The 18,740-nt window shown below is 36.5% G+C and overlaps 1 pseudogene; it reads left to right on the top strand.

The window, feature by feature from the left end:
* Nucleotides 1-13,205: 13,205 nt before the first annotated feature.
* On the top strand, nucleotides 13,206-17,207 carry LOC145131347 (heat shock cognate 70 kDa protein-like; annotated as a pseudogene).
* Nucleotides 17,208-18,740: the final 1,533 nt, after the last annotated feature.

Below are 18,740 nucleotides of genomic sequence, written 5' to 3'. Positions count from 1 at the left end.
GGTCTTAAAACCTAGATATATGGTTTATTGTTTGTTAATTGGCTGTGCATTGATAATGGGTAAACGCATCAGTAACTTGATGTTATAAAATGCATTGTTGTGTATGATTTGATTAATGGATAATAGATGAATATAAGTCGAAGTTTATCTGTTCCTTTTATCCTGAGAGGGTAAAAGCGATATTAGGGCCCCTCGATGATTTGATTTGACTTATGTGTCGGGCCCGGTCAGGACTGAATTGATGTGTTCAGTTAAGTTCTATGTCAAATGAATCTCAGATCGAGAAACCCATTGCTGGACAATAAGTATGACCATGTTCCATGTGATTATCCGCACGATATCTAGAACAGAGGATTATACGATCCCTTATCTGAAGGACATGTTACTGATAAGATCAGAGTTTGACAGCGTCTTTGAGAGCTACGATTGCTAATCAGATTGTGTTTGCATTTATAGTTACTAGACTTATCCAAGTGGGAGACTGTTGGATTAGTGTCTAAGCCCGTAACTATATTTGGTAAGTACTTGACCCGGTTGTGCATGGTCCTTTAGGGTTGCCTTCACCACAACAACTTGACAGGGTGATTTATGAAGAGAGAAGAGATATTGTTATATTAATATATTATGAGAATAATATATTAAAGGAATAATAATATTATTTGATTAATATTAGTCATAAATTAATTAGGAATTAATTTGGTGACTAAAAGAGGTTAATTGAATAAAGGGGCTTAAACTGTCAATTGTGTGATAGTTAGTTTTTGGGCTATGGATCCTTGTGAATATAGGGTGGCCGAAATTTAGGAGTATGGGCTCCTTGAATTCGTCCAAGCCTTACTCTAGAAGGATCCTTGGATTGCTTAAGGCCTAAGTTATTCAATTAGGGTTAAGGATGTAACCCTAGTAGCTCATAGTATAAATAGACCCTATGGGTTGGAGAAATCGGCCACCTTGCTTCCTTGGGAACCCTAGAGCCGATTTCTACACCTCTCCTCTCTCTCCAAATCATCCTCTTGCTAGTTGGTGTTTGTAAGCCATTAGAGGAGTGACAATTGTGACTCTAAGCTCCAAGAACAAGAAGATTCAAGCAAGCAATCAAAAGGTATTCATCTAGATCTGATTTCATATGTTATGTTTCAATTGTACTCACTAGATCTAGCATTAAAAGTCTTGGATACATTGCATGTTCAATTAGAGAAACCTAGATCCAAGCATTAGGGTTTGCAAGTGCACATAGGAAAGTTCTTATGGCTCAAACCCATCAATTCCTTCTCCAGACCCGAAGGTCAATCGGGATTTGCTCGAGTATTATCTTGAGTTTGCTCAGCCACAATACTTGACCTGGAGCACTCAGAAAATCACAACAGTCAAGGTGTTGAAGCCCACTTCGGCAGGGAAATTCATCAACATTAAATTTAAAGTGACCCGAGGCTCTGATAGCTCGGTCCATATGATTTCCCTGGCTGACCTGCCGAACTTAAACCCTCACGACTGGATACTCCTTAATAATATTTTGCTGACCAATCCACAGGAGTATCAGCCAATCATCGATCACATCAAGCGAATGCTCGTTTGTTATATTCATGAGGTCGCAAAGATGGATCAGGAGATTGCTTCTGCCATTCACAAGAAGACCACTATGAAGCCGGTGGGGAAGGCAAGTGATATGAATGCAATGGTTAGGGGAAAGATTGATCCCAAATTTCACATTGTTATGTTCATGAGAAGCGAAGGTCAAAAATGCTTGTTCGCTCCGATTGACAAACACCTATTTTCCACTTCCTGTTTGGAGCACATTTTGGAGATCATACATAGGTGTAATCAGAACAGTGAAGCTGATAAGAAGTTGTTCACTGATATGCTTCGGTGGTATATTCAATTTCGACAAATGCTTCTTGCGATCATCCCTCGGCTGTTCAAGGTTGTAAAGAAGACCAAGGTCACTCATTCAAAGTAGTCTCTCGCCTCAATTGACGCAAAGGGGGAGATTGTTGGGTCTGGTGTTGCGTCTTTGGGCTCGTTCATTAGTCCATTTAGTTTACCCGGTTTGGGCCTGTCCAACCGTGGATAATCATTAGGGTTAGCATTTATATTGCATGTATTGCTTTAAGGCTATCGTTCTCATTAATTACTTTGCATTGTAACCCTAGCACACCTCTACAGTCGAAGTTCTTCATCGAGCTCTTCTAAGGTGTGAGTTATTAATCATTCGACACTATTTGATCCATTCTTGTGTTCTTTTATTACTTCATTCTTGTTTTTCTGTTTATAATCTATCGATCTATAACTCAATATTCTCATCAACCCAATATAGTTATCCCGTAGTTTTCTTTTTCATAAGAGAAAGGATAATTGTATTTTCTTTTTTGTGTTAGTAAAAAACATGTTTTTGGGGGGAGAGATACTATTTCAAAAATCAAACTGATTTTGTATGGAATTAGCATGATCCGACGATCAAATTCTTGGTGGGAGTCATCTGTTTTTTAAAAGATCTATCCACTTGAGTGCGTCCTGCAACAAGCACAAAGTAGTGCACATCAATAACATTATGAACAGTGAAATCAACATACATTTGAGTGATTAAGTTGGGAGTATTCATTGATCCTTTTTTACATATAAATAAGAAAGGTCACGGTTACTAAATAGAAACATACTTTTTTATATGTCCTATGGACTCATTGAGTCACTCCACTCAGTCAAACTTTGACCGATTTAACAGTCAACAAGCTGAAATGATGTCTATGTGGCCAGTTCCATAAAAATAAAAATAAGAAGTTAATATAGGCATAGGCATATGTGATATATTCTAGTCAAAATTATACCAAGTACTAAACTTAGATTAGCAACACAAACTTTTACAGTTATAAGATACTCTTGAGTGAAATTTAATGTAGGCATAGTCATATGTGATGTATTCTAGGTTTCTTTTATTTTTTTGCGCAATATTGAATATTAAAAAGATAATTATGTAGAGATCCAATATCCATATTTGTCATGAAGTTGGATGGGCTTGAGGTTGTAGATCTATCATCATACATGCTTCTTGTGGTTGAAGAAGAAATAAAGTGCCTTCTTGTTGGAGAACCACATGTTGATAAGCTTCAAGGTGATCCAAGAGGTTTTAATTGAGGTTATCTTGATTGGGATGCTAACAACATTCTTGGTGAAATGTGGGCCCTCGAGGTTGATAAGAGAAAACAAAGAGAAACCTAAGAGTAAATTTCTAATTTACCCCCAGTGATAGAAAAACAAAGCAAACTAATGAAAAGATTTCTCTATATAGCTCACCATATGTTAGAGGCTCATATGATACTTGACCGATTATTGTTCAAGCACTTGAAAGTGGCTCAGTTTCTTCATCTTTTAAAACAAATTACCTTTTATTATGCATGGTTGGTAACACCCGAAGATTCGGGCTAGTCATAATAAACGTTAAAGATGATTTTTTGGATAAAAGATTGTTTAGAATAAATAATCTTTACCAAAGTTAAAGTATATGCGACAATGATTCTGTACATATAGAGAACATTCAAATCTGACTTCATAAGAGGAAGTTATGATTTTTCTAATATTTCAGCATATCAATATACGGATCAGAAACCAAAATTGAAATTGGTCGATTGTTGGGAAAAACAATCTAAACTAGAGTTGAAGATCTCGTCAACAACTATCTGTCAATATAAAGATAGTCAAGAACGGATGTCATACGAGAGAGTTATGAATTTTTAACGGAATTTAACAGTCTAAGACTATTAAAAATATAACTTTTAAAAATAAAGTCAAAATTAGCCGACAAAGTCCAAATAAAAGTTGTAGCTCGTATGAAGAAGATATGAAATACTTAAGAAAACAAAAGTTCCCGCGCGCAGCCACGCGCAATGTAACACCTCAAATTTCAAACCAATTTTTTTTTTCATTTTAAGTTACCAAAATCAGGGTTTCACAAAACAAGTTTTCAAGTACATAATTATTCGAAACATTCATTTCCAATATATTAGAGTTCACATCCATCCCAGTAGAAAACATCCCAGCGAATGTGTACAATCAGATCTTCGCTTTCCCTCGGTCCTCAGAAGTACCTGCCACATATAATCAAAAACTGTAAGCACAAAGATTAGTGAGTTCCCCAAAATACCACATACATCATAACATAAAATAAATAACTATGGATTATCAGCAATCCTGGGGACTATCATCAGTCCCAATGAGCTAACAGCACACCCGATGGGTTATCAGCCACCTTGGAGACTATCAACAGTCTCAATCACATATAATCAACAATACATAATAAAAGTAGCAAAACCCAGCTGGTCATTATAGAAACAACTATACTACCACATAGGTGTGAATAAGTAAGGAGACACACCTCACCCGAGGTAATGAATCCCTTAGGTTGCTCCATATAAATTTCTTCTTCCAACTCCCCATTTAGAAAAGTAGTTTTCACATCCATTTGATGAACTTGCAGGTTTCTAATAGTTGTAATGGCAATAACTAATCTAGTTGATGTTATTCGCATTACCAGCGAATAAGCATCAAAGTAGTCAAGACCTTCCTTTTGTCTATAACCTTTGATTACAAGCCTTGCCTTGTATTTATCAATACTGCCATTAGGTTTCATTTTTCTCTTAATAATCGAACGGTAACCAAGTGGCTTGCTACCTGGAGGTAGATCCACTAGCTCCCATGTATGATTTTGTAAGATAGATTCTACCTCATTTTATGGCTTCTTTCCATTGAGGTCCCTCATAAGAAGTAACGGTCTCTTGGTAGTTATTAGGTTCACTTTCCACCACATAGGTGTAAAAATCGTCACCAAATGATTTTTCAACTGTAGCTCTTTTACTTCTTCTAGGTTCTATCTCTTCTTCCTCAGATTGAGCTTGTTTGTCCTTTAGAATGGCTTCTCTATTTAGCAAATGTGAGCTTTAAACGTCCTTGGTTAAACAAGGAAATATATCTTCAAAGAATGATGCATTCCTTTATTCCATTTTGGTATTCTTGTGTATTTCAGGATTCTAAGAATCATGCACAAGAAAATGATAAGCACTACTACTTTGTGCATACCCAATAAATACACAATCCACTATTTTAGGACCTAACTTTTGTACCTTAGGCGATGGTACAAAAACTTTTGCTAGGCAGCCCCACACTCATAAGTAGTTATACGATGGCTTTCTTCCCATCCAAAGTTCATATGGTGTTTCATCGTTTCCTTTGTGAGTGTGAGGTATCTTATTTAGAAGATAGTTAGCAAAAAAATAGCTTCCCCCCACATTGACTAGTTTCCACCAGAACTAATAATCATGGTGTTAACCATTTCTTTCAAGGTACAGTTCTTTCTTTCAACAATTCCATTGGATTGAGGTGAATAAGGTGAGGTGAATTCATGAATTCCATTTTTTGCACAGAATTCAACATAAGGAGAAACATATTCTCCACCCCTATCACTTCTAACTACTTTAATTCTCCTGTTAAGTTGATTCTCAACTTCATTTTTGTACAAGACAAACTTGCCTATTGCTTCATCTTTAGTCGTAAGTAAATATATGTAACAATATTTCGTGTTATCATCGATGAACGTAATGAAGTATTTGTTCTCACCATAAGTGGGAATTGACTTTAAATCACACACATCCGTGTGAATTAAATCAAGAGGTTTGGTGTTTCTTTCGATTTTTTGGAAAGATAATCTAGTTTGTTTGGCTTCAACATATGTGGGACATTTGTAATTTGAGTCAATATTAAGTTTTGGTATGTAGTCTAGTTTAGTTAACTGTTTAATAGAATTGTAATTTACATGTCCTAAGCGACCATGTAAAACATTTGAACACTCAAGCAAATAAGCGGAACTGAAACTTGCTTTATTCATTTTGTTTGTCACCATTGCATTCAATTTGAATATTCCATTCAAGGAATATCCTTTCCCCACAAACATACCATTCTTGGACAAAACAAACTTGTCCGAATCAAACACAAATGTTTAAACCAAACTGATTCAACAAACCACCCGACACTAGATTCTTCCGAAGTTTAAGAACATACAAAACATCCCTAACTTTCACATCTTTTGCTGAAGTCATTTTTAGAACGACGTCACCAACACTTTTGATATTCGCGGTAGCTGCATTTCCCATGTAGAGCTTTTTACGATCTTGAACTTCCTTGTAGGTGTTGAAAACACTCTTATCATGAAACACATAACGATTATCCCCCGTGTCAATCCACCACTCCTTTGAATTTGGATTCATGAGATTCAATTCAGAGACCATAGTTGTGAGATTAGTTATCATGGCCACCAAATCCATGATATCATTCACCATGTTTGCTTGATGGTTTTCCCGCTTAGGTTGCTGGAACTCCGAAGCCTTGTGACGCGTTTGGCCATAATTGTAGCACTTGAACTTCTTCCTGAAAGTTCCTACCTTGGGGCCTAAGCTTTTTCCATTTGCTTTCCCTTTGTGAGGTCCCTTGCATTTGCTCTTGGAAGTTTGACCAGCTTCCACCATATGAACCTTAGAAGATTCAACTTCACTGCCTTTCTTTGTCTTCTTCAATGCGAAGACGCACCACCAATTCCTCCGCCAATATCTCTTTTCACTTATGCTTAAGGTAGTTTTTGAAGTCCACCCAACTGGGAGGAAGCTTTTCAACCATTGATTCAACTTGGAAAGACTTATTAAGGTCCATCCCTTCTGCATTGTTATCATGTATAATGACCTGAAGGTCTTGGACTTGACTCATATCAGATTTCAAGTCAACTATTTTGTATTCCAAGAACTTATCAACAACATGCTTCTTGGTACCAGCATCTTTTGTCTTATACTTCCTTTCCAAAGACTCCCATAGTTCCTTAGCAGTTTCAACTTTACAATAGACATTATAAAGTGCATTGTTAGCCGATTCAACACATTGTTGCGACAAAGAAATTCAGAATGCTTCCAAGCATCCACTACATTCATAGATTGAACATCAGCCTGTCCCTTACCAATTACAGGAACAATTTTTGTTAGGAAACGAGCCAAGTTCAAGGTGGTCAAGTAGTGTAACATCCTCTACTATCACCTTTAGAAGTTCAGACCAGAAAATTTTTCAGGACGCTCAGCATGATTACCCATGATGTTTAGAATAGGTGCATTTGGGTAGACAACAAGGGTACCAGCAGCATCAAGGGTTCTAGTAGCAACACGAGTTCCAGTCATTCTGAAAGAATCGCAATCACAGGTAAATTGATTACAGGAAAAATCGACACACAATCGATTTAGAAAAAAAAAACAGGAAAACGAAAGATTTAGAACAAAGAAAAACTGTTTAAGACTATTAGTTAAGGACTTCGTCTTCTTCTTTGAATATTCCTGTAAGAAAAGGTTAGTAAACGTAGTGGACTCGATTCCCTTAAACAGATTCGCCGTCTGTTCCCAGGGTACAACAACATTAACAGTGTGTACTTCCGGATATATCCACTAGCCTGAAAGAATCGCCGGAAGTAGGTGTATAGAGAAGGAGGAGGAAGAAGAGTATTTTCATTCGCGTGTTGAATGAGACAGTGGAGGTCTCCTTTAATATTTGAGCATGTAACAACAATAAATCAATTTGCCATTTAAGGAATTGATTGAGGTATTAAATGCCAATAAATGTCATTAAATACATAATTAACGCATCAGTTACAAAATTCAAAATTAGGGACCAAAACTGTCAAGTTTAGCAAAAACGACGGTTGCGCGAGCCCGTAGTTTTGGAGCTGCATTCGTGTCTGTAGGTCACGCCTATGTGCATGTTTGGTGATTTTGGTCTACGAAATCCAAGATTTGCACCCCCCCTGCGCGCGGGTAGGACTTGAAGTAAAACCGTAGACACAAGCTTGTAAGCCTTTCATGAATTCAAGCTTACAAACATAGTTGAGTTTGGTCTTTCTACCAATGTTAGACTCATTCCCACATTCATCTCTTTTGCTAACTTTATTCTCAAATACTAGTCTTTGAGTATCGATATCTCATTCACATATACTCCATTTTGGACATATAATATATCGTTTCGAAGTTCTCACAGAGGAGAACACAAACCCACTTAGAGTTAACTATATATGCAACATATGTATTTATTTATATATGTAGAAGGTTAGTGAAAAAATAAATATGTATACTAAGTTTTTCCAACATTTTGGTACGTTTTTTAGGGAAGTAATGAACACACCAAACTTGCCTGACTAAGAAATTAATTGTTATGAATTATGCAACAATGGTTGTTGGATTTTGAGATTAACCCTAATCTCTTCGTCTAATCATTGATTAGTTTTTTATCTTTTCTTTTCTGGTGATGTCCGGTAGCGGAGGTTGGTGGCAGTCCAATCATGGATGGTAGGTGTCGAGTAAAGAAAAGAGGGAGGTGGGTGGGTGGGGTGGGGGTGGGGGTAGTGTTGTTATTTATTTCTATTTTTTATTATTAAAAAAATAATATATCATCAAGAATGGTCCCTAAGGTATGGAAAAGACCATTTTACCCTCACATCAATTAGACTTAAGAACAAAGAACTGACGGAAGGACCAAACATTAAAAGTTTTGAAACCACATGGACCGTCTGAGAGGTTTTTTTGAACTTATAGACTGTATGTCAGATTTTTAGAAAGCACATGGACCACTTATGAAGTTTTCACTTTTCTAAATTGAAGTTTTCACTTTATATTTTTATATTTTTTAAATTGAAAATTTTTACTTTTATATTTTTAAAATATTTTGTGAAATGATAATTTTTTACATTTATATTATTTAGAGTGGTTGTTTTCACCTTTTTAAAATGATACTTTTACCTTTATATTTTTTTAGAGTGACTCTTTTCACCCTTATATTTTTAAAAACTCTTTGTAAAATGATATTTTGTACCCTTTACTTTTTAAAATATCACTACCACCACTTACAATTTGAGCTTTGTAAAATTTTATTTGTATCAGCATAGTACATATAATATGAGCTTCCTTAATAACTTTTAGTTTGTTAACTTCAAAAGCTGTTTCTTTTACGTACTCATTTTAGTGTATATGTTGGTATAAATTCATGTTGGTCATTGTTTTGGCGTAAATTTACCACTATAATTCGTTATTTTTTATTTTTATTTTTTAAAACTTGCTTTTTTATGTATAACATCTGGTTTTGAGGTATATTCTTTTCTTAATTTAAATTTGATTTTGGTAAGTCCCAACGGCGTGGGAAGGATGGCCATGACGTGGCGGTGCATTTTCCAGTCGCATGTCTTTTTGACTTGCCACGACATGGCCGCCGCTGCCATCGTAAACCCTAATTTATGGGTTTGGCACCCTATTTAAAGGAATGAGGTTGCTAGGGTTTGCTCACCCTCAGCCTCCACCATCATCTTTAACTCGGAAGAAACCCTAATTTATTTTCCTCCATTATTGAAGCCATCTTGAGTGCTTTTGAGTGATCTTGAAGGAAGAAGCAAGGAGTAAGAAAATGATCAATAAGAAAGCCCATATCTCCATTCCTAGCTCGATTTTGGACCCTTGTAAGTTATCATGGTTCCACCTATTTTATTACTAAGTGCTAGATCTAGTATTTTGTCCCATTTTCTTCTTGATATAGTTAGAAGCAATGGTGAGATTTCATAAAGGTTGCAACTTTATAAATCTCTAGATGTTTTGGAGTAGTTTATTGTTTAGATATGAAGTTTGGTGGGTTGTTTGTACCATTCATAAGATTTTGGTCATAAAACCCCTTTCTAACCGAAGTTGAGTCCAAGACTTGCATTGGACATACAAGTCTAAAAAGCATCAATCTTTAGGATGGTTTTAGTGTTGTAAGCTCTTCTGGAGAAAATGGGCTTGAGATTTAAGGGATTAGGTTCTTCTTGATTAACCACATGTCATAGTTGTGCTTTATGGACCTAAGACTTGAGATCTAAACCTTTTGTTGGATCTCAAGAGATAAAGTTGGAAACTTTATCCATTTAGACAACTTTGACCATTGACTTTGACTTTTTACTTAACTTGACTTTTGGAAAACCCTTTAGCTTTGCGAGGTAGACTAAGGGTTTACCTTGTATGCCTATGTAGGTGTGGTGTAACATTTGATTCGTTAGCAGTGACAGAAGCAGTAGTTGATTATCGTATGAGAGGTGAGTCTCTTCACTGTACGTGTGGGTCGAAGACACTAATTCCGGCCCACTGGATTATATTTTTTGATGCTGGTTGTCTGTATGATACTTGCATGTTTTGTATGTTGGACGAGGGCCCGTTATGTGAGTTAGGGTGAGGCTCGTTATACTCATTGTGCGGGGCCCATTATGCGAGTTAGGGCGAGGCCCATTATAATAATTGGGCAGGGACCATTATACGAGTTAGGGTGAGGCCCGTTATACTCATCAGGCGGGGCCCGTTTCTTGTATGATATGTGGTATTTTGGGGAACTTAGTAGGCTTTGTGCTTACAGTTCAAGTTTATGTTTCAGGTACTTCCAGTTTGAAGGTTTTTTTTATATTTTGGGACTTGTACTATGATAACTATTTTCATATTGGCATACGTATGAAGGTTTGACATGAATGAAAGATGGTTTTGGTTTATTTAAAAATGAAAATTTTTACTTATGATTTTTGGGATGTTATAAGTTGGTATCAGAGCCTTGGTTTGAGTGATTCGAACACACTCTCGGGTGTGTCTGAACTCAAACTGAGGATTTAGTAAGTTTTTCATATAGAAATGAATTTCTAAAAGGATTACTACTATAAAGAAGGGGCGTGATGCATGAAATCGGCCAAGCTCAAGTGAGTGTTTCCAAAATACCCGTACATGTTTATTAAGTCACTATGTGAATATGAGAATAGCATGCTAGATTAGGGCTAATGATCTGCTCAGAATTGTGTGATCAAAGAGATGCCTTTGTATGCTTACTGTATGAGCCTATAGAGTTTCATGCTAGTATGGATTATTGATGGTTTGTTAGGATGGCCTGTTAGGCAGTGCTCTGGTTAGAACTCGGCTCGAATGTTGCTTGCTTTGTGATTTTAGGAACCACTGGTAGTGCTAGCTCATTATCAAGCGAATATGCTAGGGGTACATGTTCCATAAATTAGACAATTTTAGAAGGTTAGGTTTAACTCTATTGCGCGTCTCTTTTTTAAGTCCAACCGTTGTAGGGTGAGACCTTGCAGTCGAAGAATTATCTAGTGTCTGTTGCATGTAATTATATTCGTAAGGTAGTTAGCCGGTGTTAGAGTTGTAGCTAATAGAGGAGAGTCGGGGGAAGGGAATCCTAGGAGAACCTAGGAAGCATGTTAGCATTAGAAGATGCGTTGTTTAGGGAGTCACATAGGGGAATCAGGCGACTCTTAAGGAACGTACGGATAAGTGTGGAAGGTGGTATTGGGCCCGTACTACTGGAAACACAGGATCCGTACTCGAGTCAAGGGAGTCATGAGGAAAATAAGGGACCTGCATGGTGTAAGATTCTTTGAGTTTTTTCTGATGGTTTGAAAGGTCTATTTTTAGATTGGTGGTCGCACGACGTGGTTCAAGTCCTAGTGAGGGATCGGGTTCAAGTTGTGGAGTCAAACCCTTGGATGATCTGATGCGGGTTTTCATTTCGTCTAAGATTACCCGCGACATTTTGGAGCAGACTCATGTGATCTTTGGTACAATCAAGGAGGGTATCATGGAGATTTTGGATGAGCGTTTGGGCGTATTTCGCACTGAGGTAGTAGCTATGGTGGATGCATGCTCTCTGACGTTCCGAGAGTTTCGTGCCTGTGGGGCTCCTGAGTTCTTTGGAATGAAGGACCACATTGCTAGCCGACGGTAGTTGGCGGACATCGGGAACACCTTATGAACTAGCTTTTACCCTGAGGGGTCGAAGGTCAGATTTGCATCCTATCTTCTGAAGGACAGAGCTTGCAATTAATGAGAGGAAGTGGACTATGATTTCGGAGGCGAGGCAATTGAGACGATGTCTTGGGATGAATTTGTTATGAGATTCAGGGCTGATTTTGAGCCCATGATTGAGGTTCAGCAGATGGTGAGGGAATTTCAGAACCTTCGCCAGACTACCAAGATCGTGGCGGAGATCACCGCTATATTCCATGAGAGGGCTTAGTTGGTTCCACAGTATGTGGCGGACGAGGAGATGAATAAGGTCCGGTACCATGATATGTTGAAGAATGAGGCCCTTTATACTCATTGGGCGGCCCCCCTAATGCGAGTTAGGGCGAGGCCTGTTATACTCATTGTGCGGCACCCGTTATGCAAGTTAGGGCAAGGCCCGTTATACTCATTTGGCGGGGCCCGTTGCTTGTATGGTATGTGGTATTTTGGGGAACTCACTAAGCTTTGTGCTTACGGTTTAAGTTTATGTTTAAGGTACTTCCAGTTCGAAGGGGAAGAGCTTGACCTGATCGTTGTGCATCCACCCGTGTCCATTTTATTTATTTATTTTTATTTTTTTATGATTTTGAGACTTGTACTCTGATAACTATTTTCCAATTGACATACTTATGATGGATTGACATAAAGATGGTTTGGGTGGATTTAAAAATGAAATTTTTACTTATGATTTTTGGGATGTTACATTATGTACATATCCGTATAAATTTGAGTTTGTTTATGTTTCGACCTCAAATTTTTTACGTTCTCGTCTTTATTTTTATGTATGCTTCTTATGTCTGAGTCGGGTCATATATAATACCATTTTGATTATTTGAACTTTCGTTCGTTACCTTAAAAAAAATTACTTACTTGTTTTTATGTATGTGTTAGTAAAAATTCGAGTTTCTTTATCTTTCGACATAATTTTTGTGTATGTTTCTGTGCTTATTTTTATATATGTTTCTACATATGAGTTCAGTCACACGTCTTGGGAGAGTATCTACACGTCTTGGGCTGACGTGGCTGGGCTCCCCACGCGTGAACACCGCCCCCAACTCCGGTAGGGTGCGTGTGACGTGGCTCCGGAGACGGGACGATATGACGAATGTGATTGTTTCTTTTGTAACGGCTGGAATTGAGGGTGGGGGGGGGGGGGCAACGGCTCTTTTGACCGTTTAAGAAATAAAAAAAATTATTTTATAAAATTTAAACACAATCAACTTTACGTATAAATTACACACTATTCCATTTACATTTTACACTTCAAAAAAAATACTCTCTACATTTTAATTACCTTCTACAAAAAAACACTCATCTCTCTCATATTTTTTTTCTCTCTACATGGATTCAAATCAAAACACCCCAAACACTCCAAATACAAATGTTAGCTACATGCAATTGTTAGCCTCCCCAATCCAACAACAACCTCTATTCACCACTTCATACCCCCCAAACTTCTTCCAACAACAACCACAACAATTCAATCAACCCCAATTCCAAACCTTTCAACAACAACCTTCTCAACAATTTCAACAACAATCTTTTATACCTCAACAATTTCAACCATCTCAAGTTTCATTATCTCAATCTCAACCCGTGAACCTCGACAATGACGACGACGACGACGAACGGGTCCAAGAAACACAACAACCAACTCACCGAAGGCAAAAAAAAACAAAAGATCAAAAAAAAAAGAACTACCGCATGGAACGAAGACGAGGAGGAAGCTTTAGCGAAATCTTGGATTTTCATATCGCAAGACAGGATGTCGGCAACTCGCAAATGGGTCAAAGTTTTTGGTGTCGTATTTTAGACCACTTCCACGCATTATTAGGAAAGAAAACGGAGCGGACGTACGACTTGATCAACGCAAAATGGCGTGATTTACGAGCGGCTTGCACCAAAATCAATGTCATATTTGACAAGCTTAAAAATATGCATAGAAGTTGTAGCAACGATCTCAATCTTTTTGCAACCGCGGCCTACAAATACAAAATTACCACCAATGGTAAACCATTCGGCCACCAAAAAGCGTGGAAAGTTTGTTGTAACGGTCCAAAATAGGTTCTATATCCGGAAACGACGCATTCAGGATCTACCACCGGTTCCAACAAGAGGGCAAGAACGTCCGAGTCGGACATCGGTGTTAACCTCGACCTCATTGATGAGTTCGACGCCACCGAGGGGGAGGGTCCACCGGACGTTCAACTTCGTCGACCACCAGGAAGGGACAAAGCGAGAAAGGGGGCGTCTTCTAGCGGAAAATCAACCAACGAGGGCGTACTAGTGGAGAAAATCGACAAAACTCTAATGTTTTTAGAAAAAATTTTGAGTCCACAGAGGAACAACGTCGGCGACAATTGGCACTCACCGATCTTCAAATTATAAACACGGTGCCACAACAAAATCTCGACCCGGAAAATTTAAGGGCGTTTATGAAAATTCAACGAGAAGTTCTCGACAAATATGGAATCTATATTCTATGTTTTTTTTTTTTTTATGTTTTTTAGTAATTTAGGTTTAATTTTCTATGTTATTTTTATGTTTTTTTTTAGTATTTTAATTTTCATTTTCTATATGTTTTTATGTTTTTTTAGTAATTTGGGTTTAATTTTCTATTTTTAGGTTTAATTTTCTATGTTTTTTAATTAATGTAATTTGGTTTCAATTAATATAAAATATTTTATTATGCTTTAAATTATGTTTTTATTTAAATTAATCATAAAAAAAATAAAAAATAAAAAAAAAAGATAATTGTGGAGTGGTGATAATTTCCTATGTGTAGTGAGTTGGTGGTGAAATTGATGTGGCGCAGAGGTGGCACCACTTTTTTGGTGGGTTGGTGGTGACCACTCCGCACTGCGTTACATCATATGGTGGGTTGGTGGTGACCACTCCGCACAGCGTTGCATCATATGACATATCTAGGATAACACAGGACATTAAGTTCATAGTAATTATTAACTTTAAAAAAATGCTACATATTCCTAATGGCTAGTATGAATGCTATAAAATCAGATAATCTTGAGAATTCATCATAAACTCATCGCATTGCTGCTTGAACGTTCATCTTTAACTCCTTGCCTTGTTGTGTATTCCTGCTTGAACTTGAAGAGTAATGGCGAGTTGGGAAGGCGGAGCCCCAACAATTGGCATCGATTTGGGCACAACATACTAATGTGTGGCTGCATGGAAACATGATGGAATAAAGATCATACCCAACGACCAAGGAAATCGGAAAACACCATCTTGTGTTGCTTTCACTGATTCTCAACGTCTTGTTGGCGATGGTGCCAAGAATCAAATTGCAAGCAACTTTTAGTAAGTTTTAACTTTCTATATACTATTTAATATTACTTTTATCGCATATCTGATATGTTTATATTATTGACTTTTAGAGGCAAAGAGATTGCTTTCACTGCCAATACTGTTTTCAGTAAGTTTTAACTTTCTATATACTATTTAATATTACTTTTATCGCATATCTGATATGTTTATATTATTGACTTTTAGAGGCAAAGAGATTGATTGGCAAGAGGTTCAGCGAAGTCATGGTGCAGGAAGACATAAATCTATTATCATTTAGGGTCATAAAAGGGTCTGATGAGATTCCAAAAGTTATTGTAACTTACAAGGGTCATGAACAACAATTTTCTACCGAGGAAATTTCATCAATGTTTCTAACGAAGATGAAAGAGATTGCAGAGGCATATATTGGTGGCACTGTGAAAAATGCTATCATCAGCTTATTTTAATGATTGTCAGCGTCAAGCAACCAAGGATGTTGCAACTATTGCTGGCCTAAATGTGGTTCGCATGATCAATGAACCAACAGCAGCTGCAATTCCATATGGTGTAGACAACAGGTTCAGTGGAAAAAAAAGTGCTTATATTTGATCTAGGAGGTGGCACTTTTGATGTCTCTCTTCTCACCATTGATGGAGTCGGTAAGTTTGATGTGAAAGCTGTAGCTAGTGACACTCATTTGGGAGGTGAGGATTTTGATAATCGTATGGTGAATTATTGTGTTGACGATTTTAAGAAGAAATGGAACAAGGATTTGAAGGAAAATGGAAGAGCTTTAGGAAGGTTGAAAGTTGCTTGTGAGAAAGCAAAGAGAATTCTTTCATATGATACTAGGGGTGTTGATCGGGTAATTTTTTCGGGTTTCGGGTAAATCGGGTCGGGTAATTCGGGTAATTCATGTTTAAAAAAATACCCGTTACCCGACCCAAATTAAATTCGGGTGATTCGGGTTTGGGTAATTCGGGTAACGGGTCGGGTTTGGGTAATTCGGGTATTACCCGAAATATATAATTTTTTTTTTGAATTGCACCTGAAAATAATTTTAATTAAATAAATACGTCGTGCTTTATTAGTCTTGTTTATATAAACAAACGAGGCATAAACGAAGTTACTCAAGCTTTGAACATTGAGATTTTTTACTCAATAATACTTGAGATATCAAGCAATTTTTTTAACAACTTAATCTAATCTAATAAGATGTTAAAAAAACAAATACTTAAAGATCTTAATTTAAAAGTTTAAAATGTTTAAGATAATTGTAGCCATAAGTTTTACTATGTACTTAAGTTTCGTCAAGATAATGAGTTTGTTAGTTGCAATAAAAACTATAATATAGAAAATAGTTAAGTTTTAAAGAACATGGTTATATATAAACAATTGCTTTTAATATTGTTCGTGTCATATTGTCATAATAAAAAAGATTCATGTTTTACAATAATGATAGTTAGTTTAAGCGTGATCAAATACCTGCTACAGAGTACAAGCTTTACGAAAAAAAAAAGTTTTTAAAATAATTTGGGTAATTCGGGTATACCCGAAACCCAATAAACGTACCATTTACCCTACCCAAAAAAAAATCGGATTACCCTATTACCCGAAAAATTTTACCCGATACCCGATTAACCCGACCCGATTTACCCGATACCCGAAAAAATCGGGTGGGTAATTCGGGTATCGGGTGTTTTCGACAGGGCTATATGATACACATGTTTCAATCGAACTAGAAGTGTTACTCGAGGGTATTGACTTTTCTATGAAAATTACTTGTTGGGATCATTTACCAATTCAGGAATTCCCCCGGCTCCTAAAATAGTCTCAGTTGTTGAGCATTGCTTTGAAAAAGATGCTGATGGCATTCTCACAGTTACGGCTAAAATAGTATCCACTGGTAAGACTGAAAAACTTTCTCTTACCAATCTCAGTGAAAGGTTATCAAGTCAAAAGATTGAGAAAATGTTAAAAGATGCTGAGAATTTCAAGCTTGAGGACCAAGAGTTCAAGAAGAAAGCTGAAGCATACAATGCAGCGAAGGATTAGATATATGACTTGAAGAATAAGACGAAAAGAAATGATATCCCGCCAAAGGACTTGAAGAATGTGCAGAATGCAATAGATGATACGGTGGAGTGGCTCTCAACTGGGAAAGTTGTAACTGTTGAGGAGACTGAACGCAAGAAGGAGTTCCTGGAGTTCATATCCAGGCTTGCGTTTTCTAATTAATTCCATATAAGTCTTGGATGTACTAAATTTCGGGATCAGATGTATGCATGTGATGTACTGCTGCATGTTATAAATATAATGCTTCGGTTACTTTGTGGTTGATTCTTTTATGACACAATAGTGGTTTTCATCTAGGAGCAGTTTGTGGGTTCTATTATTTCAAGGGTACGTTCCTTAGTAACAAAAAATTGAAAGCCGATCCAATTCATAGATAAAATTTTTATTTGCTTAAATCACATTTTAAATTAAACAACAACGTCTTAAACAATTGACTCATGAATATAACATTTTACCTTCTTGAAATGCAAATTCTTAATAATATTCAAAGAAACGGTTATTATATCGAGAATTATAGCCACCTCATATAATTTATTCAAATCTAATTGTAAATCTTCTAAAGTAATAAAAGTCCCAACCCTGGAGGTTTTTAAATCCAAAAGTTACATCTGAGGATTTCATGGGCCGCAGTTGAAAGCACAAATACAAGCATAATGGCTGAAAAAGCTAGCCTGTTGACAAAATCCATGCCCGTTGTGTTTCTGAAAACATTCCTTGCCACACTCTTCAAGATTACAATTATTTGGATTCAACACTTGTGTGCATCTTTTCTGGCCATTGACCATGGAAACTCCAACTGCAAAAATGAGAAAGAATAAACACAATTAATATAATATAGTCAAACCATAAAATAATTGGTATCTTTAATTGATAATAGAATAACACTACATGTGTATGCTAGTTTTTCCATCTTTATATATAATAAAGATATGTTTGGTTATGTTTTTCGGACATGCATGTTATGTGATTATTTGAGCCAAAATTGGTACAAAAACATGTATTTCATAAACTCAAAATAAGCTTTCAAAAGAAAATCGAGATAATGAAGTAGCCACAAACCTGTGATAACAACAATGAGAAGAAACAAACAAAAGTATGTCGACTTAGACATTATTGTTATAACCAATTAAAGAGATCGAATCAATCAACGTCAGATTTCTGAATGTTTTGCTTAATGGTTTCACCACCTTAGTTTAAATAGACGAAGAATTCTTCTTCTTTTCTTTTTTAAATCTCAAAACAAGGAAAACACCCTAATTAATGCTATAATTACTTCGAAATATATAACAATCTTTTAAATGTCTTATATTACGCTCATAATCACTCCTCAATCTAAATTTAACAATTCGAATTATAATTATAATGAAATAATAAACTTGTTTGAGGTTTCTTTATGTTTAATTCACTTCATATATGAAACCGTAAAATATTTATTATAATGGGAATGGAAACTTTCAATTTATGAGTTTAGTCCAAAATAAAAGAATATTGATTATTCGCTTTTTGGGACCA

The sequence above is a fragment of the Lactuca virosa genome, chromosome 8, assembly GCF_052849685.1.
Source record: "Lactuca virosa cultivar CGN04683 chromosome 8, Lactuca_virosa_CGN04683_v6, whole genome shotgun sequence".
Lineage (NCBI taxonomy): Eukaryota > Viridiplantae > Streptophyta > Magnoliopsida > Asterales > Asteraceae > Lactuca > Lactuca virosa.
Note: the sequence above shows the minus strand (reverse complement) of the source record. Positions and strands in the feature narration are given on the sequence as shown.